Raw genomic sequence first — 21246 nt, forward strand, 5'->3', positions numbered from 1 at the left:
GCAACTCCTTTATATTGTGGTTGACAACGTGTGATCCTTCATCACTTATGATGGCACGGGGAGTACCAAAACGGGTGAAAATATTTTTCTTCAGGAACTGGTAGACTACTGTCGCATCACATACAGCACATACAATTGCCTCTACCTACTTGGAGACATAGTCAACGACTAATAAAATATAGTGCTTACCGTTTGAAGGAGGGAATGGTCCCATGAAATCAATCCCCCATACATCAAATAGTTCCAGCTCCAAGATAGTATTCATCGGCATTGCGTTCTTCCATGAAATGTTGCCAGTGTGCTGGCACCGATCACATTTCATTGTGTAGTCAGTAGTATCCTTAAATAATGAAGGCTAGAAGAATCCACTTTGTAAAACTTTTGTTGCAGTACGTTGTCCTCCAAAGTGCCCGCCATAAGGTGAATCATGGTACTGTGACAATATGCGTTGTTGAGCAGCATCTGGTACGCATAATCGAATGATTTGGTTTGCACCTCTTTTATACAGATTCGGCTCATCCCAATAGTAGTGTTTGCATTCATTTTTAAGCTTCTTCCGTTGATGGTAGGTGTAATCTTTAGAAAAATTTTCACAGACCAAATAATTAACGATGTCTGCATACCATGGCAATTCTTCTATGTGAAACAGCTGCTCGTCTGGGAACATGACATTCAGTTCAGATTCATTGCGATTAGCCTCAGGATTTTCCAGTCTGGACAAGTGATACACAACTTGATTCTCTATCCTCTTTCGATCAATTATCTCGATATAAAATTCTTGAAGGAGGAGAACCCATCTGATCAATCTCGACTTTGTGTCCTTCTTTGTCATCAAATATTTGATTGCTGAGTGATCAGTGTGAATGAGTACCTTAGTTCCCAACAAGTATGCCCAGAATTTTTCCAAGCAAAAATCACAGCCTGGAGCTTTTTTTCGGTGGTGGTATAATTAAGTTGAGTAAAGTTCAGGGTTTTACTCGTATATACGATGGGGTGCAAAATTTTTTTCTTCTTCTGCGCTAGTGCGGCTCCCATCGCATACCCCCTTGCGTCGTACATGATTTCGAACGGCAGTGTCCAATCCAGCACAATTAAAACGGGTGCGGTAATCAGCGCATTCTTTAAAATTCGAAATGCGTTGAGGCAATTGTTGTCAAATTCAAACTTTCTGTTTGCCTCTAGTAACGCACTCAATGGTCTTGCTATCTTAGAAAAGTATTTAACGAATCGTCTGTAGAATCCAGCATGCCCCAAGAAACTTCGTATTGCCTTCACGTTGGTTGGAGGTGGAAGCTTTTCAATTGCGCCAATTTTTGCTTTGTCCACCTCCAACCCTTCTCGAGAGACCTTGTGCCTCAACATAATACCCCCTGTCACCATGATGTGACATTTTTCCCAGTTAAGCATCAGGTTCTTCTCTTCACATCTTTTCAGAATTTTCTCCAAATTGGCTAGGAAGACTTCATAAGAGTCATCGAGATAATCAGAAAAGATTGACATCATGCACCTCTGGAACGTGCTTGGCGCATTGCAGAGACCGAACGACATGCGATGGAAAGCAAATGTCCCATATGGGCAGGTGAATGTGGTCTTGTCTTGGTCTTCAAAAGCTATCATGATCTGGTTGTACCCGGCATATCCATCCAAGAAACAATAAAAATCATTCCTTGCCAATCTATCCAGCATTTGATCGATGAATGGCAAAAGGAAGTGATCCTTCTTTGTGGCTGCATTCAATTTGCAGTAGTCAATACATATGCACCATTCAGTGATGGTTCTTTGTGGTATTAATTAATTGTTCTCATTGAGGACTACCGTCATTTTGCCCTTCTTCGGCACACATTGCACGGGGCTGACCCACATGCTATCTACAATGGGATAGATAATGCCCGCATCCAGCCACTTGATAATCTCCTTTTTGACGACCTCTTTTATCGTAGGATTAAGTCTGTGTTGATTCTTAATGGTTGCTTTGTGGTCGTCCTTAAGACGAATATGGTGCATGCAATATGCGGGGCTAATTCCTTTAATATCAGTGATCGTCCAACCGATTGCTCGCACATGCTTTTTGAGAATGCCCATCAACGCATTCTCTTGATTTGCGTTAAGTGCAGAGGAAATTATTACTGGCAGCTTCTCATTCTACCCTAGAAATGCGTACTTCAGATATGTTGGTAGGAATTTTGGTTCAAAGGTTGGTGGCTCCACGAGAGAAGGTTGCATTATTTTTCTTTCTTCCTTCAACTCTTCTTCTTACGTTGCGATCGATCCTTCTTCTTTGTTTGTTTTTGCTACGATCGTATTGCAGGCAACTACAATTGCGTCAGCATCCTCTTCTTCATACTCTTCATTAGACTTTTCTTCTTCAATCAAATTCAAGTCATCTTCCGAATCTTGCAGGTCTTCCTCATCAGGAAATTTCATGGCACGAATTATATTAAATTTGAGCTTCTATCCGTTTATGCTCAAAGTAATCTCGCCCTTGTGCACATCAATTTGAGCATGACCTGTTGATAGGAAAGGTCGCTTAAAAATGATGGGCACATCTTTATCGCCCTCATAATCCAGGATGATGAAGATAGCTGGCAAAATAAATTTATCAATTGTGATCAGCATGTCATTTACCTTACCCTCTAGATGAACCAGAGACCTGTGGACCAGTTGGAGAGTCACAGATGTGGGCACAAGTTGCCCCACATTATTTGTCGAAAGATTGACAGCGACATCAAATTTATGTCGTCCCCCAAGTCACACAGGGCTTGTCCAATATAGAGTCCTCCTATGGAGCAAGGAATAGTGAAGATACTAGGATCGCTCATCTTTGGTGGGATACTAGATTTAGAACCTTGCGTCAATGCCACCGTGGAAAATTTTCTAGCGCCTCTTTTCTTGGTTACCAAGTTCTTCAGAAACTTGGCATAGGCAGACATTTCCTCAATCGCTTCACTGAAAGCAATGTTAACATGCAATTGCTTTAACATAGATAGGAAGCGTTGGTACTGTACCTCTTCGTTTTTCTTCTTCTTTAGCCTTTGAGGGAAAAGTGGTAACTAGACTTTCACGGTTCCTGTTCCATTTGACTTTGAGGTTGACGCAACCTCAGCTTCTACTGCTTCATTTTCTTTTTCATCTTCTTGCGTTGTCCCAATCTCAGGTTCAGCTGTGATGGAGGTTGATCTGTTTTGCTCCTTCTTTTCTCCCTCCAAGATCTTTCCACTACGCAATGTCACAACCTGACATTGGTCCTTCCCTAAACTCCCTGGGTTGCATGGAAAGCTTGGTTGAACTTGGAAGCACCTCTTGCGGTCTACTTTTGAGCTCATTTACAATCTGACCCATTTGCAATTCAAGGTTTCGGATGGACATAGCCTGGCTTTGAAGCACCGTCTCATTTTTCTTTATATATTGCTACAATAGGTCTTCTAGGGAAAAAGATTGCGGTGGTTGTTGTGAGCTACTCGCTTGGTTGCTTTGTTGACCGTTGTTGCATTGAAAGAACCCTGGTGGCCCTTCTTTTTGTGCCATCGATTGAAAATTTTGTTGTTGATTCTTCCAAGCAAAGTCCGACTGGAGGGTTGTAGGTGTTGGAAAAAGGGTTGTTCTTTACAAAATATATAGATTGTGGGTTTTATGGACAATCTTCCATCGCATGCCCATCACTGCAAGTCGTACACCTTGCGATTTTTTGACTTATTGCGTTGATTTGCTCACCTTGCGGTGTTGGGCTGCTGATAGTCATTCTTTGAATCAAATTCATCATTGCGGTCATTTGGTTTTGCAATGAAACAATAGCACCGTTATTTGCGTCCGAATCTTTGAGTCTTAATCTCTGGTCGCTCTCGCTCCAGTCTTCATGATTTTTGGAGATGCGATCCAGGATATTCTTCGCCTCATCATAAGTCTTGTCAAGCAGACTACCAGCTGCTGCCGCATTGGCAGTGGTCTATGAAGCAGGATTCAAACCGCGGTAGAAAATTTCCATTTGAAGGCAGTTTAGTAGCCCATTATGCGGACAATCTTGGACCAACCTTTTAAACCTCGCCCAGGCATCGCTGAGCGATTCGTCCATGTCTCGTTCAAAGTTAGTAATAAGCTTTCTTCGTTTCGCGTTCTCTGTAGGTGGGAAATACTTCTTTATAAACTTATCCACCACCTGCTCCAAAGAAGTGATCTCTCCTGGTTCGAGCGAGTAGGCCCATTTCCTAGCCTGATCACAGAGAGAGAATGGTAACAGTGTTATTTGAACCTCCTCAGCAGAGATGTTCGGGAACACAAAATTATTGTAGATTTCAATAAAACTTCGGAGGTGGGCGTGCGGATCCTCGCCACGCCTTCCTCCAAATTGACCTGTAGCCTGGATCATCTACAGCATCACTGGTTTCATTTCAAATCTACTTTCTTCTAAGGTAGGCCTCATGATTCTCGAAGAGAAATCATAGAGGTTTGGTGATACATAGTCCCTAATGGGACTATTGTGATCGTTGGCCAACAGAATTGGATTTGCCATGACATTGTTGTTGTTTAGTGCTTCATTCCTAGGCTGCTCCGCCATCTCTTCTTTATCGGATTGTGGTTGCTATTGGCAATTCCTTAGTCTCCTTCGAAATGTTCTCTCAATCTTCAGGTCGTAGTTTGCCAGAGATTGAGAGTTCTACAAAGAATTCACAAAAATTACTGTTAACAATTATTTTGCCAAAGTCCCCGGCAACGACGCCAAAAACTTTGTGTATTATTTTATTAATTGTGGAAAATGGATGATATGTGTTGATGGAATTGCGTTGTGCACTCAAGTTTCCCCAGCAGAATTCAAGTGTAAATTCCTCTAAGTTTCCTGGTAAGTCTAGGGTTGAACACAGTGACTTGTGAAAATAGTTTGCATTGATAATTTTCTTATGAAAACGTTGCGGTAATCGGTAAAACAAATAAGGTGGTTGGTTTGTTGTTGAATTAATAAAAATAATAATAAATGCGGCAGAGTTTGAAAATAATTGGCAACGGGAAATATGATGAATATGAAGTGAACGGGTTGAGAAGGGTTTCAGCTAACTGATAACTAGTAGCAATACAAGTTATTTAGACTGCCTTATCTAGATATTGCGGCCAAAAGATAGTAAATATGCGTCAATTGTATGAAAATTAGCTCAAAATTAAAATAATTATAAATTAGTGCAATTACACCCACTAACATCTTTAAGATGGAAGAAAAGGAGATTTTACTTTGTTTTCCCGGAAACAAAGTTACCGATTGTGCTCAAGGCTCAAGAAGAACTGATCAACGCATCTCTATCAAATTGCACTCGTCAATCAACAAACGGCGCACTGCAACAATCGATCTAGAGCTGACTTTCAACCGCATGCGGTAATAAAAAAAACACCGCATGCGAACTCACTATCGAAAGATGCAGCTGAGCAATGCATAAGTGGAGGATTGAGACACGTGTACAACTAACGATTGTGCAGAATTGACGATTTGATTGCATAACAGAAGGAATAATATCCCTCCATCTTTGGAATTTCCATAACAACAAGTGGGGACCACAATGCCGGAGTCAAAGATCCTCACCTATAAATACCCTATAGATTTGAAAGAAAACTTATGCTACTTGATACGGGGCTAATTACTGCTAAAGTGTTGAGAGAAAAGGCTGAGCTGAGTGCTTAACTGAAGAAATCCAGGAAAAAGACGAGACAAGCCAGAGAGGTGAGTCTCAGTTCTATTCTGCTAAATACCCGCCGAGATGCTCTGTGCTGAGAACCCTGCTACCAGTTGAGCAAGCCTGAGAGGGAAGCTCATCCACCCATATGATTCATCCAATCTGGCAAGCAGATCTCCACCCTAATCAGGGCCAAGATGTTGGCGCTTGTTTGTATCTATTCTATATCTTTTCATCATTGTATTTCACTTTCTTTATCCTTTCATTCACAAACCATGTATCAAATGCTTAATAGACATATTAAATGTTTCGATTGCTTTCATATTCTATTTTTTGTCTACTTTCGTTCCTCCGTTAATCACTTTCTCCATGATGTCTTCCTAATCCCCTGGTAGTTAATATGAATTAAACAAGTACTTAACTGGTGTTAAAGAGATAAATGCATTTAGCTAAAGCATGCTAGATGGCATCTTCACCTGTAAGAGTAGAAATGAAGATTCCATTCTAATCTATCAAGAGAAGGTTAGAAGAATGCGTTAAACTAAAGCGAGTAGTACTTCCAGACATGGAAGCAACCTTGCGTTCATACGTTCGTCTCTGATTCACCACAAACATGTGGGAGCGCGGTCGATCACTGAGAGGTGTACACCAAGAGAAAAGCGGAACCGTACTTATAACTTTAACGCAATTAAGAAACTTGCGCTGTTTATATTAGTTATCTATCCCTTTCTGTTCGTACATAAGACTTGCCGCTGCATTCCATATTCTTTGCATAACCTTCATAGCCAGCCTGAACCCCAACATCTTGTATCATGAAGCTTGTATCTTGTATCATCTAGCTTACGTTTACTGTACTTATTTTATTATCGCATTTTACTACTTTCTTTTATATACTTGTACAAACACTCTTTAAAGATTGAAAAAAAAAAACCTAGTCGCATATACCACGAGCATACCACAATAACCTCAAACAATCTCTGTGTTCGACCTCGGATCACACTAAGAAACTTGCTGTGGAATTACACTTGGTTCCAACGTAAGAAAGCTTGTGACAACGCAAGGAATACTACAAGAACATTCATAATTAACGCATATCTAGAAATAGTATCGCGTATTTGTATCAATGCATTATTAAAGACAAAAGATCAAATTTTGCGTTAACAAGTTTATGACGTCGCTGCCGGGGATTGGTTAACGGTTTATTGTTTGAGTGTGTTTTTGGTATTTTGCAGGATAGATCACATTGTACTAGCTGTTCAACACGGAGAGTAGCATGACAGTTTATGAGTCCTGGTGCTGAACCAACATTCGAAGCTGACCCTGAGATGGAGCGTACTTTTCACGCAAGGGCATGTCAAAACCGAATTAGGCGAAAGAAGACAGTAAACATGGCGGGCAACAATGATAATGCGGTATGGGTAGAGAATCAAGGAGCTGTTCAACCAGTGTAGGATCCTGTTTTCCTGGCTACTGACCACAATATTCCAATGAGGAATTATACGGCACCCAATTTCTATGATTTTTCGCCTAGAATCTCGAGGACTACTGTGGAGGAGAATACGCGGTTTGAGATTAAGTCGGTCATGCTGCAAATGATTCAAAATGTCAGGCAGTTTGGGGGTCTGCAAGGTGAAGACCCACATGCCCATTTGACCAACTTTGTCGAAATGTGCGGCAACTTTTCCTTACCTAGCATAACCCTAGAGAGTATAAGACTGTATCTGTTCCCTTACACCTTGAGGGACGAGGCTAAGAAGTGGGCTCACTCACTGGAGCCAAATGAGATCACTTCATGGGACCAACTGGTGGAGCGGTTCATGAAGAAGTTCTTCCCACCTGCCATCAAAGCAAGGCGACGAAAGGATGTGCTGAACTTGGAGCAGATGGAGAATGAGACCCTAAGGATCGCCTGGGTGCGATTTAGAAGATTGGTGAAAAACTGCCCGCATATCGGGATCCCCGATTGCGTCTTGATGGAAACTTTTTATAATGGCCTAGACCGAGCAACGCAGGCTGATGCTGACGCCTCAGGAGGTTTTATGGATAAAACATACATAGAGGCTAAAGTCATCCTCGATCGTATCTCGCGGAATATGAATGACTGGATCGACGATGGATATGGAGGTCGAGGCGCTGAGAGAAGGAAAAATAAAACAGCCATTATCCCTGCAGAGAAATTGACCATGTTGGCCGCTCAGATGGCCGCGGTGACCTTGATCCTCCAATCAATGACGATTAACCAAGAAGCCATTGCTCAACAATCAGTGCAACCTACTGCACCGGCTTAAGTGGTCGCAATCAGTTGCGTTAATTGTGGAGGGGCTCACAGAGCTGACATGTGCTCATTGAATCTTCAGCAAGTATGCACCATCTAGAACAACCCCTTCAGCAACATCTATAATCCGAGCTGGAGGAGCCATCCTAACTTTGGTTGGGGAGGCAATCCCAACCAGGGGGGGCCAGTTAACCATCAAGAGGGCAGTAGAGGGAATCCTCTTTTTTCACCACAATCAAGGACAACCAAGGCAACCGCACAACCAGGTGTCTTCAATAAGGAATCTGGAGATCCAGGTGGGCCAGCTAGCCTCTGAGCTAAGAAGTCGAGCACCGGGAACGTTGCCCAGAAATTTAGNGGGCAGTAGAGGGAATCCTCTTTTTCACCACAATTAAGGGCAACCAAGGCAACCGCACAACCAATAGTCATCATCATCAAACACCTCGGGAAGCTCATAGGAGACATTGCTGAAGCAATACATGGATAAAAACGACACAGTGATGCAAGCGCATGCGTCTTCAATAAAGAGTCTAGAGATCCAAGTGGGCCAGCTGGCCTCTGAGCTAAGAAGTCGATCATCGGGAACCTTGCCCAGTAATTTCGAAGCCCCGGGATCTACAAGAAAGGAGCAATGTCCTTAGGACATTGGGTAGGAAATGAGAAATGTCCTTAGGACAATGGATTGCGATCACTCATGACAACGCAATTTTCGGTCCATGTCTCAATACTATGTTTAATGCTTTTTTAAATTTCTATCTATTTGAATTCTAAATTTTGTCTATGATTCTGCATTTAATTCATTCTTGACTTTATGAATTTATGTCCTCATTTACTTCTTTGCATTTAATTCTATCTCGTCTTTAATTCTTGGAGTTTTTATGTAATTAATGCGATGAGCTTTAATGGTGAATGATTGAGCACTAAAGAAAATTTATTGCCGCAAGTCATCACACTTGCGTTGATGAAATAATAATAATAATAATAAAACAATTAACAACAAGTATGCAAGGCGATAATGGCCGCATAGCAAGCTAATATGAGATGCTTTGTGTTCACCTGACTCAACTGTATTAAGTTGAGGGGTGTGTTACGCTTGTATATGTTCTTTGCCTGTCCTTAGCTAAATGCACTATGTTGAGGTATCCTCCAGAAATGCGTTTGGTTAAGGGGTAGTTGCGGGGATATATGCGTTGTTGCCCGTCCTTAGCAAAAATACATTTGTGTTGGTGAGCACAATGCATTAATCTTTATCTTGCGTCCATTTGAATAAAATATTAAATAAAATTCTTTTTTGTAATGTGGGTGAAGTCCAATCATTTCTTATCCCAAAGTAATGATGATTTGCAGACGAAAGGACATTTTTTTTTTCTGAAATTCCATAAATGAGGGAAATCGATCGACGCGCCTTTTGAGTTGCTTGAGGCCTGTCACCGCAAAAATTGCGTTGGGCCCACCACGACCCAACCAATAAATAGAATCCCTTCCCTCATTGTGAAACTTTACCTCATTTTGCAAATCAGAAACCCTAGCCTTTGCATCCAAATCTTCCTTCTTCCCCAACATTCCAACGTTTCACTAGTCATCCTAAGCTCGTATCCATGGCTGACCAAACTCCCAACCGACTGCTTCACCATCCACCACTGACCAAGTAGCCATGCGAGAGGCTACATTTTTTGCTACCAGTCGCAGACTCGCCGCCTAAGCCCACACTGTTCCCAAACTTGCCGAGAGAGCCTAGAGAAACCCTCTGGCCGTTAGGCCTCCTCTGTTAAAAAAAAAAAGGAAGCACTGAGAGCATTCCTATTCCAACACCTGCCGTTTCGACGGAGAGTGAAAGGAAGAGACGTGACGATACGAAAGTGTTTGGAAATATTCTGAGTACCTTGGAGCTTGGAGGTGGACTGCCCGAGGCTAGGGTTGTAAATCAACCACTGTCTATGGAGGAGGAGACAGTGTTGGTGGCGGATGGAGTAGTGGTGGCGGAGGCAGTGGCGACTGAAGAAGAAACGGGAAAAATTGTTCTATCCCCGGAGATTACTGAGGAGATTGCCAACACAAAAGGCTATGATGGACTGCCAAGAAGAGAAGAAGAAGAGATTGCGATGGAGGAGGTCAAGGAGGCTAAAGTTACGTTGGAGGAGGTTGTAGGGGAGGCACAACCAGAGGTGGCTGAAGAGAAAAAGAAGAAGAAGAAGAACAAAGGAAATAAGGTTGGGGAGGCTGAATCTTCCCATCATCGCAAAGAAAAGAACAATAAAGAGAAAAAGAATGATGACGAAGATGAGGAGGCCAGGAAGGAAAGAAAGAAGAAGGAGAAAGAAGAAAAGAAAATGCGCCGGCATGGAGAGAGGCGCTGAGAAAAGAAGAGGAAGCGAAGCAGAGGGCTGCGAGCCTAGAGATAGATGGAGAATCAATCTCCGTAAGGGAGGATAATGGGAAACGACACAGTTGATGGAACTGGTGCAACCCGAAATAACGCAAATGGTTGCGACCGATGAAGGAGAAGAAGTAGAGGGAATCACCCTAATGCGGCGTCGCAGGGGGAATGCGCCGCAAGAGTCTACTATTGACCCTCAAAGACTAATTATCGCAATGGAGAGAAAAAGAAAAGAAGAGGAGGAAAAGCAAGAAAATATGGAGAGGGGAAAGCTCATCATCTCAGAGGGGAATAGAAGAAGAAGATTGGAGTTTGAAGAAATGCAACGCAATGAGCTTGCCAGACTTGAAGGGATACGGAAGCGCGAAGAGGAACAGCGTCTGTTGCTGGCCTCTGAGCAATTTGAAGAAGAATTTTTTAGAGAAGAGAAGAAGAAGAAGAAGAGAGGAGGAAGAAAGAAGAAGAGGATAGATTATTGGAGGAAGAGAAAAGGAAAAAGCACGAAGCCAATAAGCGGCGCTTATACAAGAAGAAGGGAAAAGAACTCGCAGAGCGCGAGAAAGAAGAACAGCCCAAGGAGCGGGAAAAGAAAGAAAGACAAGCAGCCCGCCTTGCGTTGGCAACTGTCTCTTATACACATCTAGATGTGTATAAGAGACAGACCCATACCGGCCAGGAAGCGTTCATCAAGGAAAAAGGAGAATGATGATATGTTGATAGAGATGGGCTTCTTTCCTGTGCCGAATCCATTACCTGACCTGATCACAAGCGTGATTGTGGAACATGGGTGGGACACATTCTGCCAGTGCCCATCCATCATTGTGCCTCAGGTGGTGCGGGACTTCTATCACGGGCGTCTTCATGGAAATAGGGTTGTGGTGACCTTTAAAGGAGAAACAATATCCTTTATCGCAAGGGACATCAATAAAATTTATCAGATGAAGAACAACCCTGATGCACTAGGGAACAAGATTATTGATGATCCCACGGAGCAACAGATGGAAGATGCACTGAGGATATTAACACAACCGGGCACGAAGTGGTCGGTTTCGCTCAAAGGCATCCGCACTCTGGAGGCCATGTTCTTGCTTCCGGAGGGAAGGCTTTGGGTTTACCTGGTCAAGAAGCGGTTGATCCCAACAACATAGGATAGAACTATATCAAAGGATCGGGTCATGGCCGCATACTGCATCGCTCGCGACATTCCTATTGACGTAGGGCGGTTGATCGCAAGGCAGATTAAAGTAATGGTGGGGCATATCCGGGGGCAGTACTTCTTTCTATGGATCGTTTTAAGTCTGTGCCTGTCTATGGGCGTAGGCATTGATGAGGAGCCCATGCTAGAGGTCCACGGCCTCATCAACATAAAAATCTTGAGGCTGCTCCTCAAAGACTCACCACGTTGCCCCGAGATGCCAGCAAAGAGGCCCACGATGATTTGAATGCGCCGTAAGAACCCAGGCCAAAAAGACGACACAGAGAAGACAATGGAAAAGAGAAGGTTCTAGAGTCACCAACGCAAAATCCAGTACCTATGAACCCTCTTGCCTTAGTCTTTTCCCTCCAAACCCTCCGAGTCCACCAACACAACCCTTTTCCTCTTTTCACAAACATTTTACCAATCTCCTCCTTGTCCCAACCTTCTCACCTGTTTACCTAGTAGCCCCACCTTCACCATCAGCATCATTACCGCAACCCACCATTCCACCGCCGCAAGTTAATGACCCACACGATTTGGGTGAAAGCACCTCCACCCAACCCTAAAACGATGCTGGTGAGACATCGCAGGCATAACCCTCCATCACCTCCATGGCTGCTGAGTTAGCAGAAATGAGAACCCTCTTCTCCCAACAACAACAACTTTTCTCACAACAACAACACTTCTTCAACCAGTGATTTGAGGTAGTAATGGAGCGCATTGATGATATTCAACATAGTGCTGCCACATCAAGAGAGGCATTGATCAACATGCAGCGCAACATTTATAAAGTCCATATGCACCAGAGAATGATTGCGGAGCATAATCAAGAGTACCTCAACTTTCTCACCGCATATCTTCATGGTCCGATGGTGCCCCTACATCTTCGGTAGAACTTAAATTTTGAAGAACTGCCTCTTGTACCACCTCAAAATCCGCCTTTTGTACCACCTCAAAATCTGCCTCCAGACCCGCCAGGCCCTCAGCAATAATCCTCCTATATTTTTTTCTCTTCTATGCGACCATTATATATTCTTTTAATTCATTTATTCATTTATGAGTTAATCAATTCTTTGATTCTTGTACAGTCACAAAATTTTTGTATTGCGTTAATTTGTAATTAATTGTATACTTTTTTAATATTCAATACAATGAGTACATATTCACTCCATTTTTGCTTGTGCCTTTTTCTTTATCATCCTTTGTCAATACTTGCGATGTTCTCAATCTTTTACTTTTGTGTTCTTCATTGCATTGCTACGATGTAATACATATTCACTTCTTCTAATGACGTTCAAGTTTTCCTAAACCAGATCCAAGTATAAATCTAATTTAGGTTCCTGGCAAGTCCAGGGTCGGTCTCAGGGATTTAGTTAACCAAACGCAGACCTTACGGTGTATCTATTGCAGGGGTTTTCCTAAATGAATATGAGAAATGTATTATTTACACTAACTTGTTGTGCCTGTGCAAGAAGATACAAAAGAGTTGAGTGGTGAATGATGGATCATGCGAAAATGGAATTTAAGGTAGGTGGACGCATCGGTCTAAGATGATTGTACACAACTAAGATGTGATGTGGATTAGATGGGATGATTTGCTTATCTTTTTGTTTATGCGTTAGACCTTATTCAACACTTCTCAATGCGAATAACATACAAAACCCATCTCTAGGGTGCATGCGTCTAACACAGAATGCAGGAAACACCAGTAAGTCTATCTCTAGCTGTACTAGGCGTTCTACTTGATGCAGCTTAGTTATTCTTTTGAACAATCTAAGTTAAAGATGCTTTTACCATGTTGTCAAGTTGGTTTGAGCGTTAGAATGAAGTTGTGCATAAAGTATTAATGCGTTCAACATAAACAAGAGATAAACAATAGTAAGTATGATGAATCAAACATATGAATTTTATAAAGAAACAAGGAGTCTTTACAAAAACAATATTCAATCGAATGGAATGAAAGCGATAAATAAGAAGGAAACTGAGTCAAACCAAAGAATACAATCTCTTGTAGTTCTTTGGCTCAATCTCGTTGTGTACAATCACTTGTATAGGTAGTGGACGGAGTATCTTTCTCAATAGTGGTTTCCTCCGCTCCCCGACCGACAGTGTTGGTGTTTCTCAACCTTTTTGATCGTCTCAACACCACGTCACAACTTCTACAGACCAAGACTATAACTATAATTTACAGAGAGTAAGGATCTTAATGATTTCCAAACTTCTTAACTCAAAAGGGACTTCATCTATTTATAGGCATTGGTCACGTCCACTTGGTAAATGGGCAACATTAAAGTCCATGCCCTGGTTAGCATTAAAGTCCATGCCCTTGTTAGCCGCTTGACTCTCAGAAGCTTTTTAGACGTCGCCTGCTGCTTGGAAGCTTTTCAGATGCCGCCTGCTGCAGGTGCCCATACTTACAAGTGGTGATGTGACACAATGAGCCTGGAGCAATGAATCTTCTCTGCATTAAACTCCCTTTGACGCATGGCCCATGCATTAGAGCTTTTCCTGCGGCACTTGTATAATGCGTTAATGTTAATCCTTGCGTTGAAATCCTGCAATTCAGTGCGTTAGTGCCGCGATATTTAGTCATAAAACTTCTTTTGCATGAGTTTGCTGATGTTTGAATAAATCCATGCGTTTCTACTAAAATGAGGAGAGTTTATCATTAAAAACCTTAGTTGTTCCAACTTAAGAGCAAAAATAACTTGTATTTCTACAAGTTATCACTTGCTCATCTTTAAATTTGGGGGTGGGGAAGGTCTGAGCAGATGAGATCAAGAATATGCAGTATTTAAGAAAAATGCATCCATTTTCGATCCAAAAAAAAAAATCATACAAAGCTCCAATGTCAGTGCAAGGGAAACCCTTAAAATATTCCCAACCTGATAAGAGTTTAGTCGTGAAAGGAGCTTGCTCATAGTTGGATGTTCGTATGAAACCTGTAGGAGCAAGCCAAAATGAAGGTAGGTTTCCAAGAACAATGCAATATGAAATAGAAAAAAAGAATAGAGAAAAAAATAAATGCAAGAGACAACTCCTCTAAAATTCATGAGTTAAAGTTGAAATTGGCACACAACTGTAGTTGGACGTTTGCATGACACCCATGGGGACAGGCTAGAACGAAGAGTGTAACCACGACCAATAGTCTCTAAATAAATAACGCAAAGTTTTAACCACCGCATATAGATATATCGAGTTGTTTTGTAAAGAAGAGATAACCATTCTATTTTGAAAAAATTAGAAAAGCATTTTTAAGCAGAAATTTGTTATATAGAAGAATAAAGTAGGGCTTTGTTAAGAATTACCAAGGATAAAAGGAAATTGTGATGTCAAGTAATGTGCCTAAGTGTAACCTTCAGAGCAACCAATCAATGCAAAAATATAGGATAGGAATTAAGCTTTATTGCCTAAGTAGAAGATATGCTTGAGGACGAGCATATATCTAAAATTGAGGGTGTGATAACTTGTACAAATACAAGTTATTTAGACTGCCTTATCTAGACATTGCGGCCAAAAGATAGTAAATATGCGTCAATTGTATGAAAATTAGCTTAGAATTACAATAATTATAAATTCGCGCAATTACATCCACTAACATCTTTAAGATGGAAGAAAAGGAGATTTTACTCTGTTTTACAGGAAATCAAGTCACCGCTTGTGCTCAAGGCTCAAGAAGAACTAATCAACACACCTCTGTCACATTACACTCGTCAATCAACAATGAAGAAACGATTAACGCAATGACGGTGCAGTGCGACAGCCGATCTAGAACTGACTTTCAACCGTATGCGGTAATAAAAACAACACCGCATGCAAAATCACGATCGAATGATGTAGCTGAGCAACGCAAAAGTGGAGGATTGAGACACTTGTACAACTAATGATTGTGCAGAATTGACGATCTGATTGCATAACAGAAGGAATGATATCCCTCCATCTTCAAAATTTTCATAACAACAAGTGGAGACCACAAGGCCAGAGTTAAAGATCCTCACCTATAAATACCCCATAGATTTCAAAGAAAACTTATGCTACTGAATACGGGGCTAATTGCTGCTAAAGTGTTGAGGGAAAAGGCTGAGTTGAGTGCTTAACTAAAGAAATTTGGGAAGAAGACGAGATGAGGCCGAGAGGTGAGTCTCAATTCTATTCTGCCAAATACTCGTCAAGAAGCTCTGTGCTAAGAACCCTGCTACCGGTTGAGCAAGCTTGTGAGGGAAGCTCATCCACCCATCTGATCCATCCAATTCGGCAAGCAGATCTCCACCCTAATCGGTGCGAAGACGTTGGCGCTTGTTTGTATCTGTTCTATCTCTTTTCATCATTATATTTCACTTTCTTTATCCTTTCATTCACAAACCATGTATCAAACCCTTAATAGACATATTAAATGTTTCAATTGCTTTCATATTCCATTTTCTGTCTACTTCCGTTCCTCCGTTAATCACATTCTCCATGATGTCTTCTTAATCCACTGGCAGTTAATATGAGTTAAATGAGTACTTAACTTGTGTTAAAGAGATAAATGCATTTAGCTAAAACATGCTAGACGACATCTTCATCTGTTAGAGCAGAAGTGAAGATGCCATTCTAATCTATCGAGAGAAGGTTAGAAGAATGCGTTAACTAATGCGAGTAATACTTCCAGACATGGAAGTAACCTTGCATTCATCACGTTCGTCTCTGATTCACCATAGACATGTGGGAGTGCGGTCGATCATTGAGAGGTGTACACCAAGAGAAAAGAGGAACCGTATTTATAACTTCAACGCAATTAAGAAACTTGCGCTATTTATATTAGTTATCTATCTCTTTCTGTTCGTACATAAGACTTGCCGCCGGATTCCATGTTTTTGCATAACCTTCACAGCCAGCCTGGACCCCAACATCTTGTATCATGAAGCTTATATCTTGTATCATCTAGCTTAGGTTTATTGTACTTATTTTATTATTGCATTTTACTACTTTCTTTTACTTTACTGCAACTTTTATATACATGTACAAACACTCTTTAAAGATTGAAAAAAAAACTGGTCGCATATACCATGAGCATACCACAATAACCTCAAACAGTCCCTGTGTTTGACCTCGGATCACACCGAGAAACTTTCGGTGGAATTACACTTGGTTCCAATGTAAGGAAACTTGTGACAACGCAAGGCATACTACAAAAACATTCATAATTAATGCATAAAACAAGACAATCGCACAGCATAAAACAAAACAATCGCAAGCAATGAACTTCCAAGATCATGTTAGCTTAGTTCCTCTCAACCCATTCAACTAAGCTACTCATGCGTATTAAGAGAGTGAGCAGATGTAGAAGTAGAACTTCTATTGAATAGATAAAAGATGAAGTACAGAATAACAATGTGAGTATAGTAAAGAGCCATGAGCAATTTCTTGCCACCAGGTGTTACACTATTCTACTTGTACTCTAAAGATATTCTTACTTTCGCGAGAGTCAACCCGCTCTTTGTTCTTATGCCCCAAGGTTCTCTCTCGAGCCGCCTTAGAGGATCTCCGGTATCACCACTCTTCTCTAGCTCCACCGTGAAATGGAAAAGAAAACTATGAACAGAGGTGTGAACTTGTAAAGTGATGAAGTAATCGACTACTTAACCCTTTCTCTGAAGAATGCAATTGGTATTTCTTGGGCATCAAAGGTGAAAGGCGGCTTCTTTCTCCTGGTTGTACAGATGGGACAACTTTAATTCCTGGCTGATGCGCCGGATAGTTGTCACCGATAAAGCTAGATGTATTTTGTGATCGTTATCGGATGTCAACTTAATTTGGATCCGACTGCTGTCAGCTTTCTGTCCCATCGATCTTAATTGTCCTTTCATCCAGATGCGCCCACCATGTTGCGGTGATTCTTCTTGGGTGGATGTTTGCGAGCACGATCAATGCAAAGTCTTGCAGTGAAGTTATGCTCGACCGATGTATTCCTATGATCGCATTATTTACATAGCGTTAACGCATTATTCTGCACAAAAATATAGAGATCAACTGCCCTAATGCGTTGGACGCATGCGACCGCAATATTGTACAATTTATGCTCAATGGACGCAATTTAACATATTCTATCAACGCAATCCAACATTGTTTAAGAACTTAGTACTATGATAACGTGCATTTCTGCCCGTTATCACACCCCCAAATTTAAACAATGCTTTTCCTCAAGTATAAGCTAAAGATTCCTTTAGCAAGTTAATCGCAAAGTTCTTTCCCTAGATTTCTCAAGGATACTTCATTCAAATCCTATATACTAGAATTTTCTTAAGTCTTATTCAAGTCTACTCTTAAAATATTTCTAAGACCTAGGGACTGCAAGTTTAACTTTCAAAAGGACTTTACTAAATTTTGGAATATCGCGTGATTTATTTCAAAAAGATAATTTCTACTAGGGTGACAAAAGATTTATTCTTGCACAAAAATTTTCTTTATTACTATTTTTTTTCTGAACTTGCGCTAATCCGAGTGCCTTGCCTTCGTTTTGGCTTGCCCCCACGGGTGTCATGCGAACATCCAACTACGAGCAAGACACTCTTTTCTCAGACTAAACTCATACTGATTTAGCATTGGAGTTGTGGTCATTGATTTATGCGTTGATCCTGGTAACTTACTTTCATTTTGGCTTGCCCCCACGTATGTCATGCGGACATCCAACTACGAGTAAGTGCCTTTCACAACTTAACTCTTATTAACATGGGTTTCCCCTTTGCGTTGACAGTGGAGTTGTTATTCTAAAAAATGTTTTTTTTATAGAACCAAAAATAGCAAGGTCAACAATAAATACCTCACCCCCAAATTTAAAATGCGGCAATGTTTCCATTGCCAAAAGATTAAAATAAGTTAGGTGATGTTCTAGAATGCTTGTAAACAGACTTTGAAAGAAAGCTAGCAAACCTCTAACTTCCAGAAATATTTTATGAGGTGACTATCTTCATATTAAGTTGACTCTAATATATACGAAAGAAATAGAAGCATATTTTTCATCATTGAAATCTTACTTGGCAAAGAAACAGAATGCGGTAACTACTAAATTTATCTACTTGTTCAATGATTGTGGTAATCAAGAAGGATGCGGTGATAAGACTTTGAAAAGCGAAATGCACTATGATGGCGCAAAATTTGAAATAAAGATAAGGAAGAGTACACCCCCAAATTTTGCGTTGTCGCCTGCATTGTGTTGACGCATCCATCCTTGCGACGATCTTTCTTCTTTGGGTTGCGGTGATGGAATAAGATGAATGCTTCTTCGCGTAATATCACCGCAATCCGGCGCCTCGATCGTTGTAAGAAAAATAAAGAGAGGGTCAAATTATTTTTTTTAAAAAAAAAGAAAAATTGGTAACGCAAATTAATTTTTTTTATATAGAAATAGTACTGAAAATGAAAAGATGGTTGAAAGATAGTGAAGATTTTGAGTAGTGGAGAAAAGAGTTATAGACTTGTAGTTTTCCAAAACTCGTGCCTTGAGAAATTGCGATCATGGCAATGCAGAGACACCTTCTTCCTTCTTTATTCAAATTTTCTTAGTTCCATGGAGTCAACTTGGCGATGCCAGTCTTCTTCATGGTATACCTTTACTCACTGCCCATTGACTTTGAATATATTGGTATCATCGTCATTTGATAATTCCACCACGCCATGCGGAAGTACTTGTCGAATTATGAATGGTTCGGACCAACGAGACTTTAGCTTTCTCGAGAAGAGTCGCAAACATGAATTGAAAAGCAAGACCCTCTGCTTGACTTGGAGGTTCTTGCCACATATGCGTTGATCATGTCAGCGCTTGGTGTGCTGCTTATAAATTTTTGCATTTTCTGTCTACTTCCGTTCCTCCATTCATCACTTTCTTCATGATGTCTTCCTAATCCCCTAGTAGTTAATATGAATTAAATGAGTACTTAACTTGTGTTAAAGAGGTAAATGCGTTTAGCTAAGGCATGCTAGGCCGCATCTTTACCTGTGAGAGAAGAAATGAAGATGCCATTCTGATCTATCGAGAGAAGGTTAGAAGAATGCGTTAACTGAAGCGAGTAGTACTTCCAGACATGGAAGTAACCTTGCATTCATTACGTTCGTCTCTATTTCACCATAGACATGTGGGAGCGCGGCCGATCACTGAAAGGTGTACGCCAAGAGAAAAGCAAAATCGTACTTATAGCTTCAACGCAATTAAGAAACTTGCGCTGTTTATATTAGTTATCTTTCTCTTTATGTGTTGTACATAAAACTTTCCGCCGCATTCTATGTTCTTTGCATAACCTTCACAGCCAGCCTGGACCCCAGCATCATGTATCATGAAGCCTGTACTTGTATCATCTAGCTTAGGTTTACTGTACTTATTTTATTATCGCATTTTTTTACTGCTTTCCTTTACTTTATCACACTTTTATATACTTGTACAAAACATTCTTTAAAGATTTAAAAACCTGGTCATATATATCACAAACATACCAAATATCCTCAAACAGTCCCTGTGTTCGACCTCAGATCACACCGAGAAACTTGCGGTGGAATTACACTTGGTTCCAATGTAAGGAAACTTGTGACAACGCATGGCATACTACAAAAACATACATAATTAATGCATATCTAGAAGTAGTATCGCATCATTTCGAGCATAGCATAGCATATCTTTTTAGCATCAATCCTAGCATTCGACAATAACTAACTAAACTTTTTAATCACGGGATCCACCATCCGTTAACTGCCAGGAACTCCACTAAAGACCGACAGCTAAACTCTCATTACTACAGATATATTATGTGTCCATCTTAACCAATCAATAGTGCCACAACCCTTCACAGATCGCTCGTAATTACAGCTGGGCCAATAATCGTTATGCCCCTGTAGTTACATCTGTCTTCTTAAGTACCACTGATCCCTCTAATGAACATAAGTCATAGTCCTACTATGGCTGAGTCTTCTCTTCCAAAGAGAAGCTGTGGCCACTATGTTCAAACCCTGGAATCAGCCCTTAAGGAAGCAATCTCTCTACTTATCCCTAATTCGGGAAAGGAGTGAATTCCATCTTGTGGATTGTGTTCCGAGCTCCCAGATAAGACAAGTCCCCAAAAAAGGTAAGCATGTTGAGTTGGTAATCTGGCCACTCTCACCCATACTAATCAAAGGACCACCCTCAAAGGCAGTAGTTCCCAAAACACTTAGGATTGAGGTCGTGTCACGTATGGTCGTTTGTAAGTCTCTAGTATCAACGACGTTATATACAGAGTCTAGTCATCTCGTGGTCCAGGTTTTATACAAACTCTTTGTATAAGACACCCCGCTCCATGTCTCCACATGAATGGTCAGAATCTACCATCTATAGTAGTTTACAACACTTTCAAACCTCTACAAAGTGGACCGTATCCGTAGTGTCACCATGATCAGGTATCTAATGCTTATTTTTATAAAGTAGAAATGTAGATGATATGCGTTGATGAAATTACGTTGTACATTCAAGTTTCCCCAGCAGAATCCATGTGAAAATTCCTCTGAGTTTCCTGGTAAGTCCAGGGTTGAACAGGGACTTGTGAAAATAGATTGCATTGGAAATTTTTATGAAGAACTTTGCAGTAACTGGATAAATAAATAACTTGTTGGGTTTGTTGATTGCATTGATGAAAAATAAATAAATGCGGAGAAGTTTGAAAAAAGTTGGTAAACGAAAGATGCGATGAGTATGCGGTAAACGGGTTGAGAAAAGTATTGGCTAACACTTCCTAGG

This window comes from Benincasa hispida, chromosome 1, assembly GCF_009727055.1.
Source record: "Benincasa hispida cultivar B227 chromosome 1, ASM972705v1, whole genome shotgun sequence".
NCBI lineage: Eukaryota > Viridiplantae > Streptophyta > Magnoliopsida > Cucurbitales > Cucurbitaceae > Benincasa > Benincasa hispida.